At 48.6% G+C, this 26,979-nt stretch overlaps 1 long non-coding RNA gene across 1 annotated transcript in view; it reads left to right on the forward strand.

Moving 5' to 3' along the window:
* Positions 1–21,724, forward strand: part of LOC137531501 (uncharacterized) — a 29,257-nt gene extending 7,533 nt beyond the window's left edge. Inside the window, exon 3 of the long non-coding RNA XR_011023654.1 lies at positions 21,481–21,724. This is a non-coding gene — a long non-coding RNA (uncharacterized lncRNA). The remainder of the gene's footprint in view (positions 1–21,480) is intronic.
* The last annotated feature ends 5,255 nt before the right edge of the window (positions 21,725–26,979 follow it).

Below are 26,979 nucleotides of genomic sequence, written 5' to 3' on the forward strand. Positions count from 1 at the left end.
TTGAGGGGCACTTTAAAAATTTGTTCCGCCCCCTGTCCCCGATGACACAACGCCGCTCCTCCTCTGTCATTGGCCGCCAGGTCCCAGACGGAAGAAGAGACGACATGGGGATCCTCCCGGCTAACTAATTTTCTATCTGTTGGGAGTGTGAAAATAAGCAGTGCAAATATTAACTTCCTGTCCCTCCCCTCTATTTCCTGTGGGTACTCGAGTGGAGTGTGCAGAGCATGTGCTTGTTTTTGGGGTGGGGGTGTTCCCACCCCTGACCCACGTACATTTTGCTATTCGCATGCAAATTTTCTCATTTGGAATATGAACATTTTCCTATCCATTGACTTATTCCGCATGTGATTGGCATGTCTGTTGCAATGAAAACATGTAGGCATAGCTCCCAACTGTCCCTCGGAGGGACAGTCCCTCTTTGGGAGCCCTGTCTCTCTTTCCCCTCTTTCCTCCTCATTTGTCCCTCTTTTAGGACTTTGTCCCTCTTTCTATGTAAATATATATATTTCTCGGTAACAGGAAAAAAGGGCGCCGGTAGCTAGTGGACAAAAAGGGCATCGCCATTCACTCCCATAATAAATATCGTTTGATGGGCGCCGAACAGGAAAAAGGGCGCCAAAGATTATTAATATTAACGTTTTACAAACGGCGCCCGGAGATTTTTTAATGTTTTATAACTGTGCTTGTGGTGATTTAAGTTTAGAAAATGCACCCGTGACGAATAACGTTTATAAAAATACTAAACATATTTGTTGTAATTAACTAAAACATTATTCAAAAGTTTATCCCTTACTGTTTGTAAAACATTATTATTCACAAAATAAAGCGATCAGTACGTAACGTAAATTGCAATATATTCTTTACAGTCACTATTTGTAAAACATTATTATCCACACAATAAAATTATTCAAAATGTTATCCCTTAATGTTTGTAAAACATTATTATTCACAAACTAAAGCGATTAGTACGTAGCGTAAATTGCAATATATTTTTTACATTCATTATTATCCACATAATAAAGCGATCAGTAAGGGGGGTGGTTAGGGTTAGGCACCACCAGGGGGGTGGTTAGGGTTAGGCACCACCAGGGGGGTCTTAGGGTTAGGCACCATCAGGGGGGGTCTTAGGGTTAGGCACCACTAGTGATGCTCAAATACCCCTTTTTAAAATTCGAGTTTGGTCGAATTCGAATAGTAAATTATTCGAGGTCAGTCGAATATTCGAGTCGAATAATTTTTACTATTCGATTCGACCTCGGACTTCGAGCTCACTATTCGAGTCGGTATTCGAGCTCACTATTCGAGCTGACTATTCGAATTGGCCTTAAATAGCTTCCAACACTTGTTTTGAGGGTGAATGATGCAAGAAACATCTTTTTTTCCAAGTAACAACAGCAAGTGATTATGTGGGGATGTTCCTTTAAAAAAAAATGTGGAAAGAGAAGTTGTGTCCTAAATTTTGTTCAGTAGTGTTACTGTATATACTTGTTCTTCTTCTTCTTTATCGTTCTTCTTCTTCTTCTAGATCTTCTTCTTCTATATCTTCTTCTTCTTCTTCTTCTTCTTCATCATCTTCTTCTTCTTCTTCATCATCTTCTTCTTCTTCTTCATCATCTTCTTCTTCTTCTTCTTCATCATCTTCTTCTTCATCTTCTTCATCTTCTTCTTCATCTTCATCTTCATCTTCTTCTTCTTCTTCATCTTCATCTTCTTCATCTTCTTCTTCTTCATCTTCTTCTTCTTCTTCATCTTCTTCTTCTTCTTCTTCTTCTTCATCTTCTTCTTCTTCTTCTTCATCTTCTTCTTCTTCTTCTTCTTCATCTTCTTCTTCTTCATCTTCTTCTTCTTCATCTTCTTCATCTTCTTCTTCTTCTTCTTCATCTTCTTCTTCTTCATCTTCTTCATCTTCTTCATCTTCTTCTTCTTTTTCATCTTCTTCTTCATCATCTTCTTCATCTTCTTCTTCATCTTCTTCTTCTTCATCTTCTTCATCTTCTTCTTCTTTATCTTCTTCTTCTTTTTCATCTTCTTCTTCATCATCTTCACGTATTTCTCTTTTCAATTTTTTTTTAAAGAAATGCAGCTATTTTTGAGCGTAACAAATAGCTGGTGGGCGCACGCATGTTGGAAGCGCCATTGTATGTGCTCCCTGGCAGTGGAAACACAAAGACAGCAGGAGGTAAATTCAGCAGCAGGAGGAGGAGGATGAGTGTGTGGCAGCAGGCAGTCAATGAGGCAGGCAGCTCGCCGTGACATAATAGCCCTGGTACCTAGCGGTGATACCAGGGCTGTAAATAAACACAACAGGAGGTCCCAGACAGCGGTCGTGCAGCCCACATTGTGTCCAATACACAACTGGGACAACACAGTTTTCAACCCGGGCACCTCAGAAAAATTAAACCTTTTTTTTTTTTTTTTAATGGTTTGTTTGGTTTTGGTTTTGCAACCAATATAGCTATTGTTTGACGTAATAGCTGGTGGCAGAGTGGCAGCAGAAGGTAATTCTGTGTACCCTGGCAGTGGGAAACACAGACAGACAGCAACAGCAGCAGGAGGAATGGAGGAGTAATGTGAGCAGCTATTGTTTGACGTAATAGCTGGTGGCAGAGTGGCAGCAGAAGGTAAATCATCTGTGTAGTGTACCCTGGCAGTGGGAAACACAGACAGACAGCAGCAGCAGCAGCAGGAGGAGGTATGGAGGAGCAGTGTGAGTGTGGCAGCAGGTAGGCAGCGTGACATAATAGCCCTGGTACCTAGCGGTGATACCAGGGCTGTAAATAAACACAACAGGAGGTCCCAGACAGCGGTCGTGCAGCCCACATTGTGTCCAATACACAACTGGGACAACACAGTTTTCAACCCGGGCACCTCAGAAAAATTAAACCTTTTTTTTTTTTTTAATGGTTTTTTGGTTTTTGGTTTTACAACCAATATAGCTATTGTTTGACGTAATAGCTGGTGGCAGAGTGGCAGCAGAAGAAGGTAATTCTGTGTACCCTGGCAGTGGGAAACACAGACAGACAGCAGCAGCAGGAGGAGGAATGGAGGAGTAGGCGAGCAGCTATTGTTTGACGTAATAGCTGGTGGCAGAGTGGCAGCAGAAGGTAAATCATCTGTGTACCCTGGCAGTGGGAAACACAGACAGACAGCAGCAGCAGCAGCAGGAGGAGGTATGGAGGAGCAGTGTGAGTGTGGCAGCAGGTAGGCAGCGTGACATAATAGCCCTGGTACCTAGCGGTGATACCAGGGCTGTAAATAAACACAACAGGAGGTCCCAGACAGCGGTCGTGCAGCCCACATTGTGTCCAATACACAACTGGGACAACACAGTTTTCAACCCGGGCACCTCAGAAAAATTAAACCTTTTTTTTTTTTTTTTTATGGTTTTTTGGTTTTTGGTTTTACAACCAATATAGCTATTGTTTGACGTAATAGCTGGTGGCAGAGTGGCAGCAGAAGAAGGTAATTCTGTGTACCCTGGCAGTGGGAAACACAGACAGACAGCAGAAGGGCAGTACACAGCAGCCCACTGTAGGTGTAAAATGTGTGGCTGCAGGCGACGTAATAGTCAAAGTGAACCAGGCTGGCTTAGTGAGCAGGAGCCAGGAGGTGGTAAAGGGTGGTAAGGCACATTAACGATGGTTCCGGCAGCCAGTTCATGTCCCCCTCTCGCCGACAACAGGGGCCAGGAACTCGCCTTCCACCCACGCCTGGTTCATCTTGAGAAACGTCAGTCTGTCCACAGACTTGTGAGACAGACGTGAGCGTTTCTCGGTGACCACGCCACCAGCTGCACTGAAGCAGCGCTCGGACAGCACGCTGGAAGGGGGGCAGGACAGCACTTCCAGGGCGTACTGCGCCAGCTCGCTCCAGATCTCCATGCGCTTGACCCAATACTCCATGGGATCAACAGGGGCATCGCTGTCAAGCCCGCTGTACGACCCCATGTAGTCAGCCACCATGCGGGTCAGGCGCTGGCTGTGACCGGAGGAGGATGCTGCTGCATGCATCTCCTCTCTAGTCACTGCTGCCGGAGCCTCTACAGTCCTGTAGAGCTCGTGGCTGAGAGACAGCAGGTCTGTGGGGCGCTTGCTGCTGCTGGATGCAGGCAGGGCCGGCCTTTGACCTGAGCGACCGGAGCGGTCGCTCAGGGCGCCGGCTTCCAGGGGGGCGCTCCTGGCCGCATACATTATCCGGCTGCTGCTGCGGGCTCCAGATGGGGTCCGTCTCGCTGAGCGTCTTGCTGCGCCCCTTGGTGCCGCTGGGGGCGAAGACCAGCAAACTGCCGCTGTGGGTTTCAGAGCCTCCCCTCCCGATGCCGCCTCTGCCCCCGCCGCCTGTCCCCGACAGACCTCAGACCGCAGCGACAAAGAGTTGCTGGCTGTGGCTGTGCACGCTATCCACGTTGAATATATTCCAAATGCGGAAGTGACGTCATTGACCTCTGACGTCACTTCCGTATTTGGAGTACATTGAGCGCGGGTAGCGTGCACGGCCTGTGACTCTGCTGTCGCTGCCATCTGAGGTCTGTCAGTCACCATGAGAAGAGCAGGGACAGGCTGCGGGGACCGGTCGCCGCGAGATCTGAGGTCTGTAACAGCCGCAACTACCCACCCTGCTCCAGCTGCCCACCCTGCCCCAGCTGCCCACCCAGCCACAACTACCCACTCTGCCCCAGCTGCCCACCCTGCCCACCCAGCCACAACTACCCACCCTGCCCCAGCTGCCCACCCAGCCACAACTACCCACCCTGCCCCAGCTGCCCACCCTGCCCCAGCTGCCCACCCAGCCACAACTACCCACCCTGCCCCAGCTGCCCACCCAGCCACAACTACCCACCCTGCCCCAGCTGCCCACCCTGCCCCAGCTGCCCACCCAGCCACAACTACCCACCCTGCCCCAGCTGCCCACCCTGCCCCAGCTGCCCACCCAGCCACAACGGCCCACCCTGCCCCAGCCACAACTGCCCACCCTGCCCCAGCTGCCCACCCTGCCCCAGCTGCCCACCCAGCCACAACTACCCACCCTGCCCCAGCTGCCCACCCTGCCCCAGCTGCCCACCCAGCCACAACTACCCACCCTGCCCCAGCTGCCCACCCTGCCCCAGCTGCCCACCCAGCCACAACGGCCCACCCTGCCCCAGCTGCCCACCCTGCCCCAGCTGCCCACCCAGCCACAACTACCCACCCTGCCCCAGCTGCCCACCCTGCCCCAGCTGCCCACCCAGCCACAACGGCCCACCCTGCCCCAGCCCCTGCTGCCCACCCTGCCCCAGCTGCCCACCCTGCTCCAGCCACAACTGCCCACCCTGTCCCAGCTGCCCACCCTGCTCCAGCCACAACTGCCCACCCTGCTCCAGCCACAACTGCCCACCCTGCTTCAGCCACAACTGCCCACCCTGCCCCAGCTGCCCACCCTGCTCCAGCCACAACTGCCCACCCTGCCCCAGCTGCCCACCCTGCTCCAGCCACAACTGCCCACCCTGCTCCAGCCACAACTGCCCACCCTGCTTCAGCCACAACTGCCCACCCTGCCTCAGCCACAACTGCCCACCCTGCCCTAGCCTCAACTGCCCACCCTGCCCCAGCTGCCCACCCAGCCACAACTGCACACTCAGCCACAACTGCCCACCCTGCCTCAGCCACAACTGCCCACCCAGCCACAACTTACCACCTTACCTCAGCCACAACTGCCCACCCAGCCACAACTGCCCACCCTGCCTCAGCCACAACTGCCCACCCTGCCCTAGCCTCAACTGCCCACCCAGCCTCAACTGCCCACCCTGCCCCAGCTGCCCACCCAGCCACAACTGCACACCCAGCCATAACTGCCCACCCTGCCTCAGCCACAACTGCCCACCCAGCCACAACTGCCAACCCTGCCTCAGCCACAACTGCCCACCCAGCCACAACTGCCCACCCTGCTCCATCCAAAACTGCCCACCCTGCCCCAGCCACAACTGCCCTTACCAGCACCCTGTCCCTGCACCCATCCTGCACACTGCCCTAACCTGCACCCTGCCCTGCACGCAGCCACCATCCTGCACACTGCCCTAACCTGCACCCAGCAAACACCCTGCACCCAGCTAGCAATTGGGGGTCCGCTATGGTTACCTAACATCTAGGGGCACATTTTTCTACCTACTGATATGTATGGGCACATAGCTATCTAATTATTTTATTTGGTGAACATGGCTGTTTAATTTATGTATCCAGGGTGGACTTGGCTACTAAATTGTTTTATCTTGAGGCATCTGTCTATGTAGTTTGTTTATTGTGAGGTACCTGGCTACTTAATTATTTTATCTGGTTGACTGTTACAGCTTTATTTTTATTGGGCAGCATGTGACTATTTGATGAATTACCTGATGGCATGCCACGATTTGATGAATTATCTGATGGCATGTGACGACCTGACGAATTATCTGATGGCATGAGACTGCTTGATGAATTATCTGATGGCATGAGACTGCTTGATGAATTATCTGATGGCATGAGACTGCTTGATGAATTATCTGATGGCATGTGAGGACTTGATGAATTATCTGATGGCATGTGACTACTTGATGAATTATCTGATGGCATGTGAGGACTTGATGAATTATCTGATGGCATGTGACTACTTGATGAATTATCTGATGGCATGTGACTACTTGATGAATTATCTGATGGCATGTGACTACTTGATGAATTATCTGATGGCGCTGAGTCTGCAGACTGCTCTGCAGACAGTAAGAATATAAGACCAGCAAAAAGTAAGGCTCCCCAACCTCCCTACGCTAAAGGGGGAATATGCCTATGCTAGATACACTAAGAGGGGAGAGGGGGATCGGCTGCCTAAATACACTAAAAAAAATCTGTAACTGCAAGACTAGTAGCCTAAGCCTATATGCACTAAGGGGGATCTGCCTATATATACATTAAAGGGGGATCTGCCTACATATGCAAGACTAGTAGCCTATATACACTAAGGGGGGGGATCTGCCTATTATATGCACGCAATGTGAAGGGGATGAATGGGGGGGGCGCCAAAATCTGGTTACGCTCAGGGCGCTGTAAAACCTAGGGCCGGCCCTGGATGCAGGCACCTGCTGCTGCCTCTGTGCTGGCTGCTGGACAGTGGGGGTGGAAGGCTGGGGGAAGGCTTCCTCCAAGCGCTCAACAAGGGCCTGCTGCAAGCTCCTTATTTGTTGCGCTGGGTCTCCTCCTGCAGGCGGCAGGAACTGGCTCAACTTCCCCTTGAGGCGTGGGTCCAACATCATGCTGATCCAGATCTCCTCCCTCTGCTTCATCTGGATCACCCTGGGGTCCCTGCGCAGGCACGTCAGCATGTGCGCTGCCATTGGGAAGAGGCGGGCCACGTCTGCTGGCACATCGACGTCAGTGCTGTCCTCATCCTCCTCCTCTGCCGCCTCATCCTCTCTCCACCCCCGCACCAACTCAGCTGCGCTGTGCTGATCCCCCTCATCAGCAGCCAGGTCAGGGACCTCCACCAAGTCCTCCTCCTCCTCCCCCTCAGAGGTGGACTGCGCAGCTGGTTGCCGCTCCTGCTGGTCCAAGGCTGCCGCTCCCTGTTCCAGCAAAGCATCGAGGGCCCTGTTCAGCAGAGAAACCAGGGGCACCCACTCGCAGACCATAGCATGGTCCCTGCTCACCATGTTTGTGGCCTGCAGGAAGGGAGCCAGCACAAAGCACACCTGCTGCATGTGCCTCCAGTCATCATCGGGGACGATGGACGGGATGTTGCTGGTCTTGTCCCTTCTCTGAGCTGCGGAAACAGTGGCCAGGGCAAGGTACTGTTTGACAGCGTGCCTCTGTTCAACCAGACGCTCCAACATCGCCAGGGTGGAGTTCCAGCGAGTCGGAACGTCAAGGATCAGCCGATGGCGTGGCAGATCCAGCTCCTTTTGCACGTCTTCCAGGCTCGCACAGGCTGCAGCCGAGCGCCGGAAGTGACGCACAACATTCCTTGCCGTTTCCAGCAGTTCGCCCATCCCCTGGTAGGTGCGCAGGAACTTCTGCACCACCAGGTTCAGCACGTGGGAAAGACAGGGGATGTGGGTCAGGTTTCCCCTGTCTATTGCGGCAACCAGATTGGCCCCATTGTCGGCCACCACCTCTCCGACTCTGAGGCCTCTGGGGGTCAGCCAAATCCTCTCCTGCTCCTGGAGTTTGGCCAACACATGGGTTGCCGTCAGCTTGGTCTTCCCAAGGCTGACCAAGTGCAGCAGCGCTTGGCAGTGGCGGGCCTTCACGCTGCTGCTGAGGCGGGGGGTTTGGCCAGGTGTGCCGGAGGATGGCAGAGGATCGGAGGAACCTGCTGCAGTTCCCCTGACCCTGCGGGGTGGCACCACCCACTGTGTTGCTGCTGCTGCTGTGCCCGCTGCTGCTCTCCCATCCTCACCCCCTTCCACCAAGCTGACCCAGTGGACAGTGAAGGACAGGTAGCGGCCTGTCCCGAAGCGGCTGCTCCAGGAGTCCATGGTGACGTGGACCCTTTCACCAACCGCGTGCTCCAGCCCTCGCTCCACATTGGCCATCACAAAGCGGTGCAGTGCAGGAATGGCCTTGCGGGCAAAGAAGTGTCTGCTGGGGAGCTGCCAGTCTGGGGCTGCGCAAGCAAGCAGCGCACGAATGTCGCTCCCCTCCTGCACGAGCGTGTACGGCAGGAGTTGGGAGCACATGGCCCGTGCCAGCAAGCCGTTCAGCTGCCGCACGCGACGGCTGCTGGGAGGCAGAGCCCTAACCACCCCCTGGAAGGACTCGCTCAAAAGGCTCTGGCGTGGCCTTTTGCTGACACGGGAATCAGCAGACACAGCAGAGGAGGCCACTGAGGACTGGCTGCCAGAACAGGCCTCAGTGTCGGTGGCAGGAGTTGCAGAGGGGGGAGGAGCAGTGCGTTTCCGCACTCCTGCTGGTGCTGCTGGAGGAGCAGGAGGGCGGGTGGCTGCTGTTGCTGCTGCTGCTGCTGAAGGCTGTGCAGTGATGGGTGTGGTGCCACTGCCAGCACCAGATGCCTTCAGCCTCTGGAACTCCTCATGCTGGTGGAAATGTTTAGCCGCAAGGTGGTTGATGAGCGAGCTGGTGCAGAACTTTAAGGGGTCTGCACCTCTGCTCAACTTCCGCTGACAGTGGTTGCAAGTGGCGTACTTGCTGTACACAGTGGGCATGGTGAAATATCGCCAGATTGGTGACTTAAACATCCCCCTACGGCATGGAAGCGCTGCTGCCTGTCTCCCTGTGGTGGTTGGGGGGGGGGGCTTGGGGGGCTTGGGTGCGGCTGGTGGTGGTACTGGCAGATGCTGCTGCTGCTGCTGCTGAGCCTGAGACACCAGCAGGCTGTGGGACCTGCCTACTGCTGCTGCCAATGCTTGCAATGATGCGCCTCCTTGCAAGGCCCACAAGAGCATCCTCCTCCTCCTCCTCAGAGCTGCTGAGGACGACATCCCCTGGAGGTGGTGGCACCCAGTCTCTGTCTGTCACCGGGTCATCATCATCCTCCCCCTCCTGAAACATGTCCTGCTGGGATGAGGACCCCCCAAACTCCTCTCCTGATGCATGGATGGGCTGCTTGACTGTCGCCACAGTCTTGCTGTCCAATCCCTCATCCCCCAAAGTGCCCATCAGCATCTCCTCCTCAAGATCGCCAACAACAGCAGACAATTTACTCATGATGCCTGGGGTCAAAAGACTGCTGAATGACAGGTCGGCGAGTGACGGTGAACTGGCCTCCTCCCCAGACCCTGCTGGGCGGCTGCTGCGAACAGGGGTGGTGGTGGTGGTGGTGGTGAGGGTGGAGGCCTCGGATGCAGAGCTGATGGCGGGCTGCTCATCCTCCGTCATGAGTTGCACCACAGTGTCTGCATCCTTTTCCTCAATGGGACGTTTCCGACCCGGCTGGAGGAAAATGGGAGCAGGTGCTACACGCTGCTGCTGCTGTGTCTCTGCAGCGTGAGTTGCAGATGCTCCTGCTGGGCGGCGCCCAAGGCGTCCACGGCCAGTGGCTATGGGAGGAATGTTAGCCACTGACGCTGCTGCTGCTGCTGCGGAACTGTGCATGGTGGCGCGCCCGCGGCCGCGGCTTGCCACAATGCTGCTCCCTCTCCTCCTGATTCCCTTGCTGCCCTTCCCCTTGCCCAAACCGCGCTGGTTGCCACTTCCAGACATCTTCAATGTTTTGGGCGTATAGAGAAAAGTTTTTTAAAAGGGCGGCTGAAAAGTGGGGTACTTTAATGGAGTGGGTTGGTTGGTGAGGTGACTGAGTGAGTGTCCCCTAGTACAGTAAGTAAGTAGTAACAGTCAGGAAGTACAACTAGCAGTTACAATAATCAGTAGTAATCACAAGTAAATTTAGTGTGTGTACACTCAGACAGTGAGTGCACGCACGCAGGAGCTAGTAGCCTATGGACAGTGACTGAGTGTCCTAGACTCCTAGTACAGTAAGAGTAAGTAGTAACAGTAAGTAGAACTAACTAATTACGATAATCAATCAGCGATCAGAAGGAAATAGAGTGTGTGTTGTGTGTGTACACTCAGACAGTGAGTGCACGCACGCAGGAGCTAGTAGCCTATGAACACAGTGACTGAGTGTCCTAGACTCCTAGTACAGTAAGAGTAAGTAGTAACAGTAAGTAGAACTAACTAATTACAATAACCAATCAGCGATCAGAAGGAAATGGAGTGTGGGTGTGTGTACACTCAGACAGTGAGTGCACGCACGCAGGAGCTAGTAGCCTATGAACACAGTGACTGAGTGTCCTAGACTCCTAGTACAGTAAGAGTAAGTAGTAACAGTAAGTAGAACTAACTAATTACAATAATCAATCAGCGATCAGAAGGAAATGGAGTGTGGGTGTGTGTACACTCAGACAGTGAGTGCACGCACGCAGGAGCTAGTAGCCTATGAACACAGTGACTGAGTGTCCTAGACTCCTAGTACAGTAAGAGTAAGTAGTAACAGTAAGTAGAACTAACTAATTACAATAATCAATCAGCGATCAGAAGGAAATGGAGTGTGGGTGTGTGTACACTCAGACAGTGAGTGCACGCACGCAGGAGCTAGTAGCCTATGAACACAGTGACTGAGTGTCCTAGACTCCTAGTACAGTAAGAGTAAGTAGTAACAGTAAGTAGAACTAACTAATTACAATAATCAATCAGCGATCAGAAGGAAATGGAGTGTGGGTGTGTGTACACTCAGACAGTGAGTGCACGCACGCAGGAGCTAGAAGCCTATGAACACAGTGACTGAGTGTCCTAGACTCCTAGTACAGTAAGAGTAAGTAGTAACAGTAAGTAGAACTAACTAATTACAATAATCAATCAGCGATCAGAAGGAAATGGAGTGTGGGTGTGTGTACACTCAGACAGTGAGTGCACGCACGCAGGAGCTAGTAGCCTATGAACACAGTGACTGAGTGTCCTAGACTCCTAGTACAGTAAGAGTAAGTAGTAACAGTAAGTAGAACTAACTAATTACAATAATCAATCAGCGATCAGAAGGAAATGGAGTGTGGGTGTGTGTACACTCAGACAGTGAGTGCACGCACGCAGGAGCTAGTAGCCTATGAACACAGTGACTGAGTGTCCTAGACTCCTAGTACAGTAAGAGTAAGTAGTAACAGTAAGTAGAACTAACTAATTACAATAATCAATCAGCGATCAGAAGGAAATGGAGTGTGGGTGTGTGTACACTCAGACAGTGAGTGCACGCACGCAGGAGCTAGTAGCCTATGAACACAGTGACTGAGTGTCCTAGACTCCTAGTACAGTAAGAGTAAGTAGTAACAGTAAGTAGAACTAACTAATTACAATAATCAATCAGCGATCAGAAGGAAATGGAGTGTGGGTGTGTGTACACTCAGACAGTGAGTGCACGCACGCAGGAGCTAGAAGCCTATGAACACAGTGACTGAGTGTCCTAGACTCCTAGTACAGTAAGAGTAAGTAGTAACAGTAAGTAGAACTAACTAATTACAATAATCAATCAGCGATCAGAAGGAAATGGAGTGTGGGTGTGTGTACACTCAGACAGTGAGTGCACGCACGCAGGAGCTAGAAGCCTATGAACACAGTGACTGAGTGTCCTAGACTCCTAGTACAGTAAGAGTAAGTAGTAACAGTAAGTAGAACTAACTAATTACAATAATCAATCAGCGATCAGAAGGAAATAGAGTGTGGGTGGTGTGTGTACACTCAGACAGTGAGTGACCGCACGCAGGAGCTAGTAGCCTATGGACAGTGACTGAGTGTCCTAGACTCCTAGTACAGTAAGAGTAAGTAGTAACAGTAAGTAGAACTAACTAATTACAATAATCAATCAGCGATCAGAAGGAAATGGAGTGTGGGTGTGTGTACACTCAGACAGTGAGTGCACGCACGCAGGAGCTAGTAGCCTATGAACACAGTGACTGAGTGTCCTAGACTCCTAGTACAGTAAGAGTAAGTAGTAACAGTAAGTAGAACTAACTAATTACAATAATCAATCAGCGATCAGAAGGAAATAGAGTGTGGGTGGTGTGTGTACACTCAGACAGTGAGTGACCGCACGCAGGAGCTAGTAGCCTATGGACAGTGACTGAGTGTCCTAGACTCCTAGTACAGTAAGAGTAAGTATTAACAGTAAGTACAACTAACTAATTACGATAATCAATCAGCGATCAGAAGGAAATGGAGTGTGGGTGTGTGTACACTCAGACAGTGAGTGCACGCACGCAGGAGCTAGTAGCCTATGAACACAGTGACTGAGTGTCCTAGACTCCTAGTACAGTAAGAGTAAGTAGTAACAGTAAGTAGAACTAACTAATTACGATAATCAATCAGCGATCAGAAGGAAATGGAGTGTGGGTGTGTGTACACTCAGACAGTGAGTGCACGCACGCAGGAGCTAGTAGCCTATGGACAGTGACTGAGTGTCCTAGACTCCTAGTACAGTAAGAGTAAGTAGTAACAGTAAGTACAACTAACTAATTACGATAATCAATCAGCGATCAGAAGGAAATAGAGTGTGTGTTGTGTGTGTACACTCAGACAGTGAGTGCAGTGCGCACACGCAGGAGCTAGTAGCCTATATGAACAGTGACAGTGAGTGTCCCTACGGGTACAGTAAGAGTAAGTAGTAAGTAAGTACAACTAAATAACAATAATCTATCAGTAATCAGAAGGAAATAGAGTGTGTGTACACACAGACAGTGAGTGAGTGCACACACGCAGGAGCTAGCTAGTAGCCTATAAACAGTGACAGTCAGTGAGTGTCCTACTCCTAGTACAGTATAACTACAATACTATTAGTAAAGGACAGCAGAAATACTGGTATAGATGAGAGAAATAAACAGAGGACAGCTGCCCACAGAGGCAAGGCCCCCCTGAGGCCTAAACCTGTAAGCTTGCAGCAGCTGCCTGTCTCTAATGTAACACACAAGCTACTAACTAAAATACAATGTCTATCTAACTAACAACAATATAGGTGTATATGGCAGGTGTAGGTGAGCAAAAACGCTAGGTAAATGATCACAATAGAGCACTTGCTAAGCCAAAGCACAAAGGAGCAACTCTCTCTCTGTACAAGTCTCAGGCAAGCATGGAGAAACGGAACATGGCGGCCGCTATTTATAGGGTAGGGGCTGGCCAGGGTCCCCCTCTGTGATTGGCTGCCGTCAGAGGGCCTGGGAGCCCTCTGATTGGCTCTAAGGACATCAATCTGGGCTATGACGCTATTCGAGCTCGGTACCGAGCTCGAATAGCGCCGGGTTGCTCGAATAGCTCGAATAGTGAATGGGCTATTCGAGTGTACTCGGATAGCCCATTCGAATAGCTCCAGCTATTCGGAGCTCGAATACCGAGCTCGAATAGCTGAAAAAGAGCTCGAATATTCGAGCTACTCGAATATTCGAGCTCTGCTGAGCACCACTAGGCACCACCAGGAGGGTCTTAGGGTTAGGCAGTAGGCACCACCAAGGGTGTCTTAGGGTTAGGCATCACCAGGGGGGTCTATGGGTTAGGGATAGGTACAGGGAGGGTTCTGTGTGAGAGTAGGGTTAGGTATAGTTACAGTACAATTTATACCACCAGGTGGGTGGTTAGGGTTAGGCACCACCAGGGGGGTGGTTAGGGCTAGGCACCACCAGGAGGGTCTTAGGGTTAGGCACCACCAAGGGTGTCTTAGGGTTAGGCATCACCAGGGGGGTCTATGGGTTAGGGATAGGTACAGGGAGGGTTCTGTGTGAGAGTAGGGTTATGTATAGTTACAGTACAATTTACACCACCAGGTGGGTGGTTAGGGTTAGGCACCAGCAGGGGGGTGGTTAGGGTTAGGCACCACCAGGGGGGTCTTAGGGTTAGGCACCACCAGGGGGGTCTAGGGGTTAGGGATAGGTACAGGAAAGGTTCTGTGTGAGAGTAGGGTTAGGTATAGTTACAGTAAAATATACACCACCAGGGGGGTGGTTAGGGTTAGGCACCACCAGGGGAGTGGTTAGGGTTAGGCACCACCTTGGGGGTCTTAGGGTTAGGCACAACCAGGGGGGTGGTTAGGGTTGGTCACCAGTCACCACCAGGGGTGTCTTAGGGTTAGGCATCACCAGGGGGGTCTATGGGTTAGGGATAGGTACAGGGAGGGTTCTGTGTGAGAGTAGGGTTAGGTATAGTTACAGTACAATTTACACCACCAGGTGGGTGGTTAGGGTTAGGCACCACCAGGGGGGTGGTTAGGGTTACGCACCACCAGGGGGGTCTTAGGGTTAGGCACCACCAGGGGGGTCTTAGGTTTAGGCACCACCAGGAGGGTCTTAGGGTTAGGGATAGGTACAGGGAGGGTTCTGTGTGAGAGTAGGGTTAGGTATAGTTTTAGTAAAATTTTAGTAATACTTACTAATGTTTTACAACACTTCATACGAACGTAGTTATATTTATATCATCGTTATAAACAATATTTTCAGATTTTATTATAAGAAGAAACGATAAATGAAGGTTATTCACAATAATATACAATTATAACGATGAAACATATATTATCTTTTTTTAACAAACTTAAATATAAATTTCACTTTTGAAACAGGGAAGATTAACGTTTTCACAATTGCCGATTTCATACACATTATTTAATGATTTCTAAATTAGTAAAACATTATTTGTAAACGAAATACAACACAATATTTTTACAAACGGTATTACCGCTTATCGTTTACACCCCGCCCCCTTTTTTCCCCGACGCCCTTTTTTAATGTACGCATATTTCTTTACTAAAAATGTGTTTGAATGACTCTAAACATTATTTCCATCCTATAAATTGATATATTACTGATTTTAAAATGTTAATATGAAGGAAAATGAACCAGGATAGAAAGGACCAGTGATGTTTGAATTATAAAACATCATATTTTTCTCATGAAATCTTTATGGTATGCGTGACTAGGGGTGTGTGCTGCTGCGATTCCTAAGCTACGTACACACATGAGACAACGATCGTTCGCTGTCAACGACGAACAAACTTTTAATTGATGAAAGAAGGACTTAAGTAAAGTTCGTTTTAAAAGGTGTGTAACGATCAGATCGTTAGAACGAACGTTACATCACGTAAAAGTAACTATTGCACTTGCGCATAAAAATGAAAAGTTCTATGGAGAAATAGTGAAATGCGCATGTCAAGCCTAGTACGAACGATCGTTTCCAACGATGTACTACTTTTGCAAACGATCGTCGTTGGAAAAAATCCGCCAAGATAGATCGTTCGTTTTTAACGATCTAGCTCGTCCGTCGTTAGACTTAATGGTCGTTGGCTGCTTTTTTTTAAACGATCGTCGTTTGAAACGATCGGGGAACGATCGTTTCAAACGACTATAGTCACATGTGTGTACGCACCTCTAGTGGGTTCCAGGCCCGAGGGAGTCTTGCCCCAGGTGTTTCTGACATTATTGTCAGATCTGACAAGATTAGTTTCTGGTGCGATTCAGACACTACTGCAGGCAAATATACCAGCAGGGCTGCCAGACAACTGATATTGTTTAAAAGGAAATAAATATGGCAGCCTCCATATCACTCTCGTTACAGTTGTCCTTTAAGTGCTTGAGAAAACAGGACAGTATTTGACCCAGTGGGTTGAAGAGCTCAGAGAAGCTCTTTTGCATAGGTATCAACTGAAGTTTTTTTAACTCTTCCTGTACTGGAAAACAATACGAGATTCTTTTCTTTGCTACAAATGCTCCGTTTGGCAGCTGTACTACACATAGAATTCATAATCTCATAAGTCTCATAAGTTTATTTTCACTTCAGATTTGCTTTAGATCAGGGTTCAGAAACCTTTTTGGCTGAGAGAGCCATAACACCACATATTTTAAAATGTATTTCCGTGAGAGCCATACAACATGTTAACTGGGACAGTGCACATGCGCAGCAGAGGGCTCACGCCCCTGTTGCCATGGTGATGTGTATACAGTTCATCCGCTGGGCAGCGGAAGTGTCAGACACGTCTTCAGCTTCTCTCGGGTTTCAGCAACATTAACAATTTCCCTGAGAGACAGACAGGAGAAATACAGACTAACAACTTGTACAATTAGCTAGCTAACTTGGGGGTTGATTCACTTTATGGATGAAATCCCCGCACTTTGGCCCAATAGGCTGCCGGTCAAGTGACAGGCAACCTATTGGGCGAACCAAAGTGTGGGGATCTCGTCCTACAAAGTCACTGGACCTGACAGTGTCCAGATTGGGACAATTGGAGCAGCTGTTCGGTTTGGGGTAGCGCGAGTAAGTTAGTAGTGCGTGCTACAGCAGTATTGTGCCTACTTTGAAAATGTTACTTGCGCTGCCACACTAAGCTGTGCTGCTTGTGAAGTGTAGTTTAGTGAATAAACCCCTACTGATCTGTATGTGAGCCGGATGCAGCCATCAAAAGAGCCACATCTGGCTCCCGAGCCATAGGTTCCCTACCCCTGCTTTAGTTGAATGGAGCTCTATACGGGACACTATAACTAAGGAGGCAATGAAGGGTGGTACATTAATGGAAACAAATAAGTGGGGGACATGATTAACATACACATCGAATGTCGATATATGCCGCTTGCCATTGGGCCAATCAAATGCACTTACTGCCAATTTGGACTGTCCCAGTCCCGAGCTGCATACAATTTGCATTTAAAGAGACACTGAAGCGAAAAAAAATATGATATAATGAATTGGTTGTGTACTATAAATAATTACTAGAAGATTAGCAGCAAAGAAAATATTCTGATATTTTTATTTTCAGGTATATAGTGTTTTTTCTAACATTGCATCATTCTATAATATGTGCAGATTACACAACACTCAGCATTCAAAATGAGTCTTTCAGAGCAGTCTGTGAACTAATGACCTCTCCTCTGGCAGAGAAAAAGTAAATAGTCCAGGAACAGTTGAGATAATAAAAGTCAGAAAACAGCCCTCTCCACGACTTTGAAAGTAGTAGAACTTAATGGCTTTTTTGCATAGAGATAACAACTGGAGTTTCTGAACTCTTCCTGCACTGGAAACAATTAGACTGATGTATCTGATCTTAATGTTTTATTTCTTAGCTGTACTACACATACAAATCATAATATCATAATTTTTTTTTCGCTTCAGTGTCTCTTTAATTTGCATGCACGCTTTGCATATCGTCCCTACTACCTACTTTTAGACGTGGAATCCACCTAGAATCGCTGCGCCGCTACCGCATACGCTAGCATTTTTAATGAGCGCTTTGTAAGCAATTTCATGAGCGTTTTCCAGTGATTTTGGTAGCGATTTTAAAAAGGTGTAAGCTTTGTGCCAACTATTGTGATCATTCTGATTGATCCTTTCAAATTATTACAATTACCGGGTGTTGGATGTCCGGCTTCCGTCCGTAGCCCCGCCCCCTAAAGGAACATAGGTGCTTCTCTAGAACCAATCAGAATCGAGACTGTGACATCTTCCTTTAGGCGGTGTGGCTACGGACGGAAGCAGGAGATACGGACACCTGGTGTGTATAATAAAGTTTATAAAGTTTGTCCAAAGTTTGCAACCCCCCAAGCTCTGCAATATTGCATTACAAAGCGTTTTTGCAGCGCTTATATACTTAGCATTGAGCGCAAACATGGTCAAAACGCTGCATGTAATCACAATTGCACTCGTGGGTTCACCGACACACATTTTCATTGGCAAAGCATTTTTGGGACTCGCCGGGGATTGTCGGTGATCCCAAAATGCTGCCATAAATCACCCTAGTGGGTCCCAGCCCTAAGGATGTTTAAGCTTGATACACACTTAACTTATATACTCGCGTATAAGCCTAATTTTTCAGCACAAAAGAATGTGCTGAAAAGTTACCCCCTCGGCTTATATGCGAGTCAGTGAAGCAGAATGGATGGTGAAGCAGGTTATGTTACCGGCAGAGGAGTGTAAGGATCTTGCACTAGTAATCTCTTGCCAGCTGGCTCCCTGCTGTGTCTGTGCCCCCTATTCCCTGCAACATGGTGTGCAGAGTGCGCTGCTCAACACTGCCTGTGTCCCCTGGCTTGTGTAGCGGAGCATGCAAGCAACGTGTCAGCAGTGCAATGATCGGGTGTTCTTCCTGTGTGGCAATCGCTGTGTCTCATATCTATGGTGGCATCTAGTGGCGTCTTGGGACACAGCTGTATCATCCTTGGTGCACATCTGGGTATGGGGAAAGTCAACGACGTGTACCGGGGGCACATCTGGCTACTGTGAAGGGGGATTACACACGAGTCAATCACTTTTTCCTGGTGTCTGAGGGAAAAGTGGGTGCCCCGGCTTATACGCAGGTCAGCTTATATGCAAGTATATACAGTATGCTAAGAACAGACTTTAGACTATAGTCGTTCATAACAGCATCTTAACGATCGTTCACCCAACAATCTTGTAAAGAATTTTAGGAAACGATCATTAAAGAGGAACTCCAGTGAAAATCTATATATATAAAATCGGATGTATGTGTGTATGTATGTGCTGCGATCACTCAAAAACGGCTTAACCGATTTGAACGAAACTTAGTATACAGATCCCTTACTACCTGAGATGATATGTTCTGGGGGTCTCGCGTCCCCCCTGCACACCTGGGCGGAGCTACAAACAGCAAATCAGATTTCACCCATTCATATCAATGGAAAAAATGTAAAAAGCTGCCATTCTCACAGTAATCAAGCCAGCTAAAATTTGATGGGCCCCCCCAATGATCACACCCCTTCCCTTGACACCCCTTGGTGCCCTTCACAGCCTTTGGGGCCCATCTCACAAGGGTCATAAAACAAGTGTGACCATCAGGATCTTCACTCCCATAACAAAAGCCTGCCATTCTCACAGTAATCAAGCCAGAGTCCCCACACTCCGCACAGTTGGTCACTTGGTGATCGAGGTTACAAATCCAGGAAAAGTGGGCAGAGCATAAAACAGCCAATCAGATTTCAGCCGTTACTTTTTAATGGGAAAATGTAAACTGCAGCCATTCTTAGGGTGCGTACAGACATGCGACTATAGTCGTTTGAAACGATCGTTACCGACGGCATTGCCCGACGATCGTTCGTAAAAAGTGCACAAACGATCATTAAAACGACCGACCAATGAGATATGTCGTTGATAAAGAACGATCCATTCTGCCAGATCTTTTCCAACGACCATCGTTCAAAAAGTAATGTCTGTACAACGATCGGTCGTTGATCGTTCGTTCTCAAAGCTTTGCACATGCTCAAACAGTTCTTTTTGACACTTGGGTTTGAAATCAGTTTATACATCATGTTGCGCACGCAACGCTCGTTCCAAGATCGTTCGTACACGAACGATGTTCAAAGTAGCCTTTCTTCAAACGATCATCGGCCGATACCTCCTTTAACATCGTTCGTCGTTCAGAACGAACGATCGTTATCGTATGTCTGTACGTACCCTGAGACTGTTAATTGCAGGGTTCTCAAACTTGCCACAGTCGGTCACTGGGTGAATGAGATTAATACTCAAGAAAGTGGGTGGAGCATACAACAGCCAATCAAAATTCACCTATTGATTTTCAAGGGGAATATTTAAACTGCTGTCATTCTTACACTGTTAATAGCAGAGGCTTCATATTTGCTACAGTCAGTCATTGGGTGACTGGGGTTCAAATTCACTAAAGGGGCGGGGCCACAAACAGCCAATCAGATTTCCTTGCTGGATAAACTGCTTCCATTCACACATTTTTGATGCCAGGAACCTCAAAGCTCACAAACTTGGTCATTAAGGGACTGTGTGTCAAGGTTAAAAAAAAGTCGGGGGAGCCAAAAACAAATTTCACTGGTGAAATAGCAGCCATGCTTACACTGTTAATGGCAGGGTTCTCAAACTTTGCACAGTTGGTCACTGGTGACTGGGATTAATATTCAGCAAAATGGGTGGAGCCTACAACAACCAATCAAAATTCACCTGTTGATTTTTCAACGGGTCATCAGCTAGTAATGTAATAAAAAGGTGCTTCATTTTTACAATAATTATGTATGAAAGATTTAGTCAGTGTTTGCCCATTGTAAAATCTTTTAAATTCCTGATTTACATTCTGACATTTATTACATGGTGACATTTTTACTGTGGGCAGGTGATGTAGCTGCTGCATGCTTTTTTGGCAGTTGGAAACAGCTGTAAACAGCTATTTCCCACAATGCAACAAGGTTCGCAGACAGGAAACTGCCAGGAGTACCACGGTCCTCAGAGTTTCTTGTGGGAGGGGTTTCACCACAATATCAGCCATACAGAGCCCCCTGATGGTCGGTTTGTGAAAATGAATAGATTTCTCATGTAAAAGGAGGTATCAGCCACTGATTGGGATAAAGTTCAATTCTTGGTCGGAGTTACTCTTTAAATAGAACGAAGAATAAACAATATCGGTAAAAGGAAATTATGGGCGGAAGTTAATTAAATTGAACGTCGTTCATTAGAAAATAAATGTGTTTATAGATGTCGTTAGATAACAATTGTTTGCGCAGGTGTAGAATCCATCACCCAACAAACTTCATCACTTTGGTATGCGCGCGCAATAATCGCTCACGATCGGTTGTTTGAATATAGTCAGTTGTTAAGGTCGTACAATTAAGAGCTCAGCACTCCAGTCGGCGAACAGACGTTCTCCTGCTAATTACCTGTTGTTACAAACGATAGTAGTCTAAAGTCTGTACTTAGCATTACAATTCTGAACCAATCGCTGACACATTTTAACACCTCCGCTCCGTGTAGTATGAGGTTCAACAGTTATTGAGTAATACCTGAGCATATTGTGTAGGTAAACCCTCTTACTATATGGAAGTAGTAAAATTGGTTAGTAATTGGCCAATCATAATTGAAAGTGTGTGCCAGGCTTTAGGCATCTACCGTTAAAAAAAATGCTAATGTCGTTGCTCGCCCAAGTTCTGAGAAAACAAACAAGAATTTGTGCCTAGAGGCTACAAGATATCTCCCCTTACTTGTGCTTTCATGCTGCTAACGTTATGTCATTTTTCTTCTCCAGGACGACAAAAATAAAGAAGTAACTAAACCTCTGATGGCGGAAGCACAAACCTACTTTGAGAAAGGACCCAACAAAGAAGAAAATGCCAAATTAGTGGGTTGCGCGTTGGAACTTCTTCTGAGCGGCAAAATTCACATTAAAGAGAATGTCTCCTGCTAAAACATCTGTATCTGACAGTAACAGAATTATAATGGTGATTTGCATGTCTGGCAGGAAATTAAATTAAAAAAATGACATAAAATAATTGTATAAGTTATTGAATTCATCACATCCATTTCAAGCCAGGTGATCACTGATCTCTAGAACTGTTTCTTGGCACAGACGGTACAGGCAAAGCCCTGGTGTGCTCTCTAGTGTACAGGGTACAACACTGCACTCTCTTTATCAATACAATTATGTGCAGTGCAGTGGCGTAGCTAGAAACCTCTGGGCCCCGATGCGGAATCTGGATGTGGGCCCCCCCCCTCCCGGCAACAACAGCCCCCCCCTCGCAACACCCGAAGCACACACATATCCAAATCCCCATAGCTGTGCATGGCATGGCAATATCAATTCCGCTTGCCAGCAGCACGGCTGCCACGTTCAATTTGCAAACATACGCAGCACCCAGAGGAAATAGGGCAATTAGTAGCAAGATGCCAGTCTGAAGTAAAATAATCGTTATGTGCGCAGCATTCACCCGATAATAATTGTTATGTGCGCAGCATTCACCAGAAAATCGTTATGGGCGCAGCATTCACCAGAAAATAATCGTTACGTGTGCAGCATTCACCAGATAATAATTGTTATGTGCGCAGCATTCACCATAAAATCGTTATGTGCGCAGCATTCACCAGAAAATAATCGTTATGTGTGCAGCATTCACCAGATAATAATTGTTATGTGCGCAGCATTCACCAGAAAATCGTTATGTGCGCAGCATTCACCAGAAAATCGTTATGTGCACAGCATTCACCGGAAAATAATCGTTATGTGCGCAGCATTTACCAGATAATAATCGTTATGTGCGCAGCATTTACCAGAAAATAATCGTTATGTGTGCAGCATTCACCAGATAATAATTGTTATGTGCGCAGCATTCACCATAAAATCGTTATGTGCGCAGCATTCACCAGAAAATAATCGTTATGTGTGCAGCATTCACCAGATAATAATTGTTATGTGCGCAGCATTCACCAGAAAATCGTTATGTGCGCAGCATTCACCAGAAAATCGTTATGTGCACAGCATTCACCGGAAAATAATCGTTATGTGCGCAGCATTTACCAGATAATAATTGTTATGTGCGCAGCATTCACCAGAAAATCGTTATGTGCGCAGCATTCACCAGAAAATAATCGTTATGTGTGCAGCATTCACCAGATAATAATTGTTATGTGCGCAGCATTCACCAGAAAATCGTTATGTGCGCAGCATTCACCGGAAAATAATCATTATGTGCGCAGCATTCACCAGAAAATAATCGCAATATGGGGAGCAGTCACCAGAAAATAATCGTTATGTGCGCAGCATTCACCAGAAAATAAACGCAATGTGGGAGCATTCACCAGAAAATAAACGAAATGTGGGAGCATTCACCAGAAAATAAAAGCAATGTGGGAGCTTTCACCAGAAAGTAAACGCAATGTGGGAGCTTTCACCAGAAAATAAACGCAATGTGGGGGAATTCACCAGAAAATAAACGCAATGTGGGGGCATTCACCAGAAAATAAATGCAATGTGGGGGCATTCACCAGAAAATAAACGCAATGTGGGAGCATTCACCATAAAATAAATGCAATGTGGGGGCATTCACCAGAAAATAAACGCAATGTGGGAGCTTTCACCATAAAATAAACGCAATGTGGGGGCATTCACCAGAAAATAAACGCAATGTGGGGGCATTCACCAGAAAATAAATGCAATGTGGGGGCATTCACCAGAAAATAAACGCAATGTGGGAGCTTTCACCAGAAAATAAACGCAATGTGGGAGCTTTCACCATAAAATAAACGCAATGTGGGAGCTTTCACCAGAAAATAAACGCTATGTGGCAGCATTCACCAGAAAATAAACGCAATGTGGGAGCTTTCACCAGAAAATAAACGCAATGTGGGAGCTTTCACCAGAAAATAAACGCAATGTGGCAGCATTTACCAGAAAATAACGCAATGCGGGAGCTTTCACCATAAAATAAACGCAATGTGGGAGCTTTCACCAGAAAATAAACGCAATGTGGGAGCTTTCACCAGAAAATAAACGCTATGTGGCAGCATTCACCAGAAAATAAACGCAATGTGGGGGAATTCACCAGAAAATAAACGCAATGTGGGGGCATTCACCAGAAAATAAACGCAATGTGAGGGCATTCACCAGAAAATAAACGCAATGTGGGGGCATTCACCAGAAAATAAACGCAATGTGGGAGCTTTCACCATAAAATAAACGCAATGTGGGAGCTTTCACCAGAAAATAAACGCAATGTGGGGGAATTCACCAGAAAATAAACGCAATGTGGGGGAATTCACCAGAAAATAAACGCAATGTGGGAGCATTCACCAGAAAATAAACGCAATGTGGGGGCATTCACCAGAAAATAATCGCAATGTGGGGGCATTCACCAGAAAATAATCGCAATGTGAGGGCATTCACCAGAAGATAAACGCAATGTGGGAGCTTTCACCAGAAAATAATCGCTATGTGGGGAGCAGTCACCAGAAAATAATCGCTATGTGGGGGCAGTCACCAGAAAATAATCGTTATGTGGGGGCAGTCACCAGAAAATAATCGTTATGTGGGGACAGTCACCAGAAAATAATCGTTATGTGGGGACAGTCACCAGAAAATAATCGTTATGTGGGGACAGTCACAAGAAAATAATCATTATGTGGGGACAGTCACCAGAAAATAATCATTATGTGGGGGCAGTCACCAGAAAAGAATCATTATGTGGGGACAGTCACCAGAAAATAATCCTTATGTGGGGGCAGTCACCAGAAAATAATCGTGATGTGGGGACAGTCACCAGAAAATAATCGTTATGTGGGGGCAGTCACCAGAAAATAATCATTATGTGAGGACAGTCACCAGAAAATAATCTTTATGTGGGGACAGTCACCAGAAAATAATCGTTATGTGGGGGCAGTCACCAGAAAATAATCGTTATGTGGGGGCAGTCACCAGGAAATAATCGTTATGTGGGGGCAGTCACCAGAAAATAATCGTTATGTGGGGGCAGTCACCAGAAAGTAATCGTTATGTGGGGGCAGTCACCAGAAAATAATCGTTATGTGGGGGCAGTCACAAGAAAATAATCGTTACGTGGGGGCAGTCACCAGAAAATAATCGTTATGTGGGGGCAGTCACCAGAAAATAATCGTTATGTGGGGGCAGTCACCAGAAAATAAACCTGTACAAATAAAAAAAATATCACTCACCTGGCCAGCCTCTGGCGTGAGCTCCCCGACGTGCAACCAGCCTCCCTCGTGCAGCTCCTCTAGCGACGATCCTGCAGCGGAGCAGCCAGTTTCTCCCGCGCTGACAGGCAGAGTGCAGGGCTACGGGAAGATGGCGCCCGAAGCCCTGTACGGGAGACACAAATAGTCTCTAGTGCAGGGCTTCGGCAGCCATCTGGCCGTAACCCTTGCTCTGCCTCCGGGAGCAAGTCCCCGCAGTGCGCTGCGGTGATTTCAACACCTGGGGGGTCCAGGCCCCCGGGCCCCTCCCCCGCCTCTTTAGGAGGTGGGCCCGGTCGCCACGGCGACCCCTGCGACCGCGGGCCCTACGCTCATGGTGCAGTGTATATTCTGTCTCAGGCACCCTGCAGGGCACATTCTATCTCAGGCACCCTGCAGGACACATTCTGTTTCAGGTACCCTGCAGGGCACATTCTATCTCAGGCCTCCTGCAGGGCACATTCTGTCTCAGGCATCCTGCAGGACACATTCTGCCTCAGGCCCTCTGCAGGGCACATTCTGTCTCAGGCATCCTGCAGGGCACATTCTGTCTCAGGCACCCTGCGGGACACATTCTGTCTCAGGCCCCCTGCAGGGCACATTCTGCTTCAGGCACCCTGCAGGGCACATTCTGCCTCAGGCACCCTGCAGGGCACAGTCTGCCTCAGGCCCCCTGCAGGGCACATTCTGTCTCAAGCACCCTGCAGGGCACATTCTGTCTCAGGCACCCTGTAGGGCACATTCTCCCTCAGGCCCCCTGCGGGACACATTCTGTCTCAGGCACCCTGCAGGGCACATTCTGTCTCAGGCTCCCTGCAGGGAACATTCTGTCTCAGACACCCTGCAGGACACATTCTTTCTCAGGCCCCCTGCAGGGCACATTCTGTCTCAGTCACCCTGCAGGGCACATTCTATCTCAGGCACCCTGCAGGACACATTCTGTTTCAGGTACCCTGCAGGGCACATTCTATCTCAGGCATCCTGCAGGACACATTCTGTCTCAGGCTCCCTGCAGGACACATTCTGTCTCAGGCCTCCTGCAGGGCACATTCTGTCTCAGGCATCCTGCAGGACACATTCTGCCTCAGGCCCCCTGCAGGGCACATTCTGCCTCAGGCCCCCTGCAGGGCACATTCTGTCTCAGGCACCCTGCGGGACACATTCTGTCTCAGGCCCCCTGCAGGGCACATTCTGCCTCAGGCACCCTGCATGGCACATTCTGCCTCAGGCACCCTGCAGGGCACATTCTGCCTCAGGCCCCCTGCAGGGCACATTCTGTCTCAAGCACCCTGCAGGGCACATTCTGTCTCAGGCACCCTGCAGGGCACATTCTGCCTCAGGCCCCCTGCAGGGCACATTCTGTCTCAAGCACCCTGCAGGGCACATTCTGTCTCAGGCACCCTGCAGGGCACATTCTGTCTCAGGCACCCTGTATAGCACATTCTCCCTCAGGCCCCCTGCGGGACACATTCTGTCTCAGGCACCCTGCAGGGCACATTCTGTCTCAGGCTCCCTGCAGGGAACATTCTGTCTCAGACACCCTGCAGGACACATTCTTTCTCAGGCCCCCTACAGGGCACATTCTGTCTCAGTCACCCTGCAGGGCACATTCTGTCTCAGGCACCCTGCAGGACACATTCTTTCTCAGGCCCCCTGCGGGGCACATTCTGTCTCAGTCACCCTGCAGGACACATTCTGTCTCAGGCACCCTGCAGGGCACATTCTGTCTCAGGCACCCTGCAGGGCACATTCTGTCTCAGGCACCCTGCAGGGCACATTCTGTTTCAGGCACCCTGCAGGGCACATTCTGTTTCAGGCACCCTGCAGGGCACATTCTGTCTCAGGCACCCTGCAGGACACATTCTTTCTCAGGCCCCCTGCAGGGCACATTCTGTCTCAGTCACCCTGCGGGACACATTCTGTCTCAGGCCCCCTGCAGGGCACATTCTGCCTCAGGCCCCCTGCAGGGCATATTCTGTCTCAGGCACCCTGCGGGACACATTCTGTCTCAGGCACCCTGCAGGGCCCATTCTGCCTCAGGCCCCCTGCAGGGCACATTCTGTCT

The sequence above is a fragment of the Hyperolius riggenbachi genome, chromosome 9 (assembly GCF_040937935.1).
Source record: "Hyperolius riggenbachi isolate aHypRig1 chromosome 9, aHypRig1.pri, whole genome shotgun sequence".
NCBI lineage: Eukaryota > Metazoa > Chordata > Amphibia > Anura > Hyperoliidae > Hyperolius > Hyperolius riggenbachi.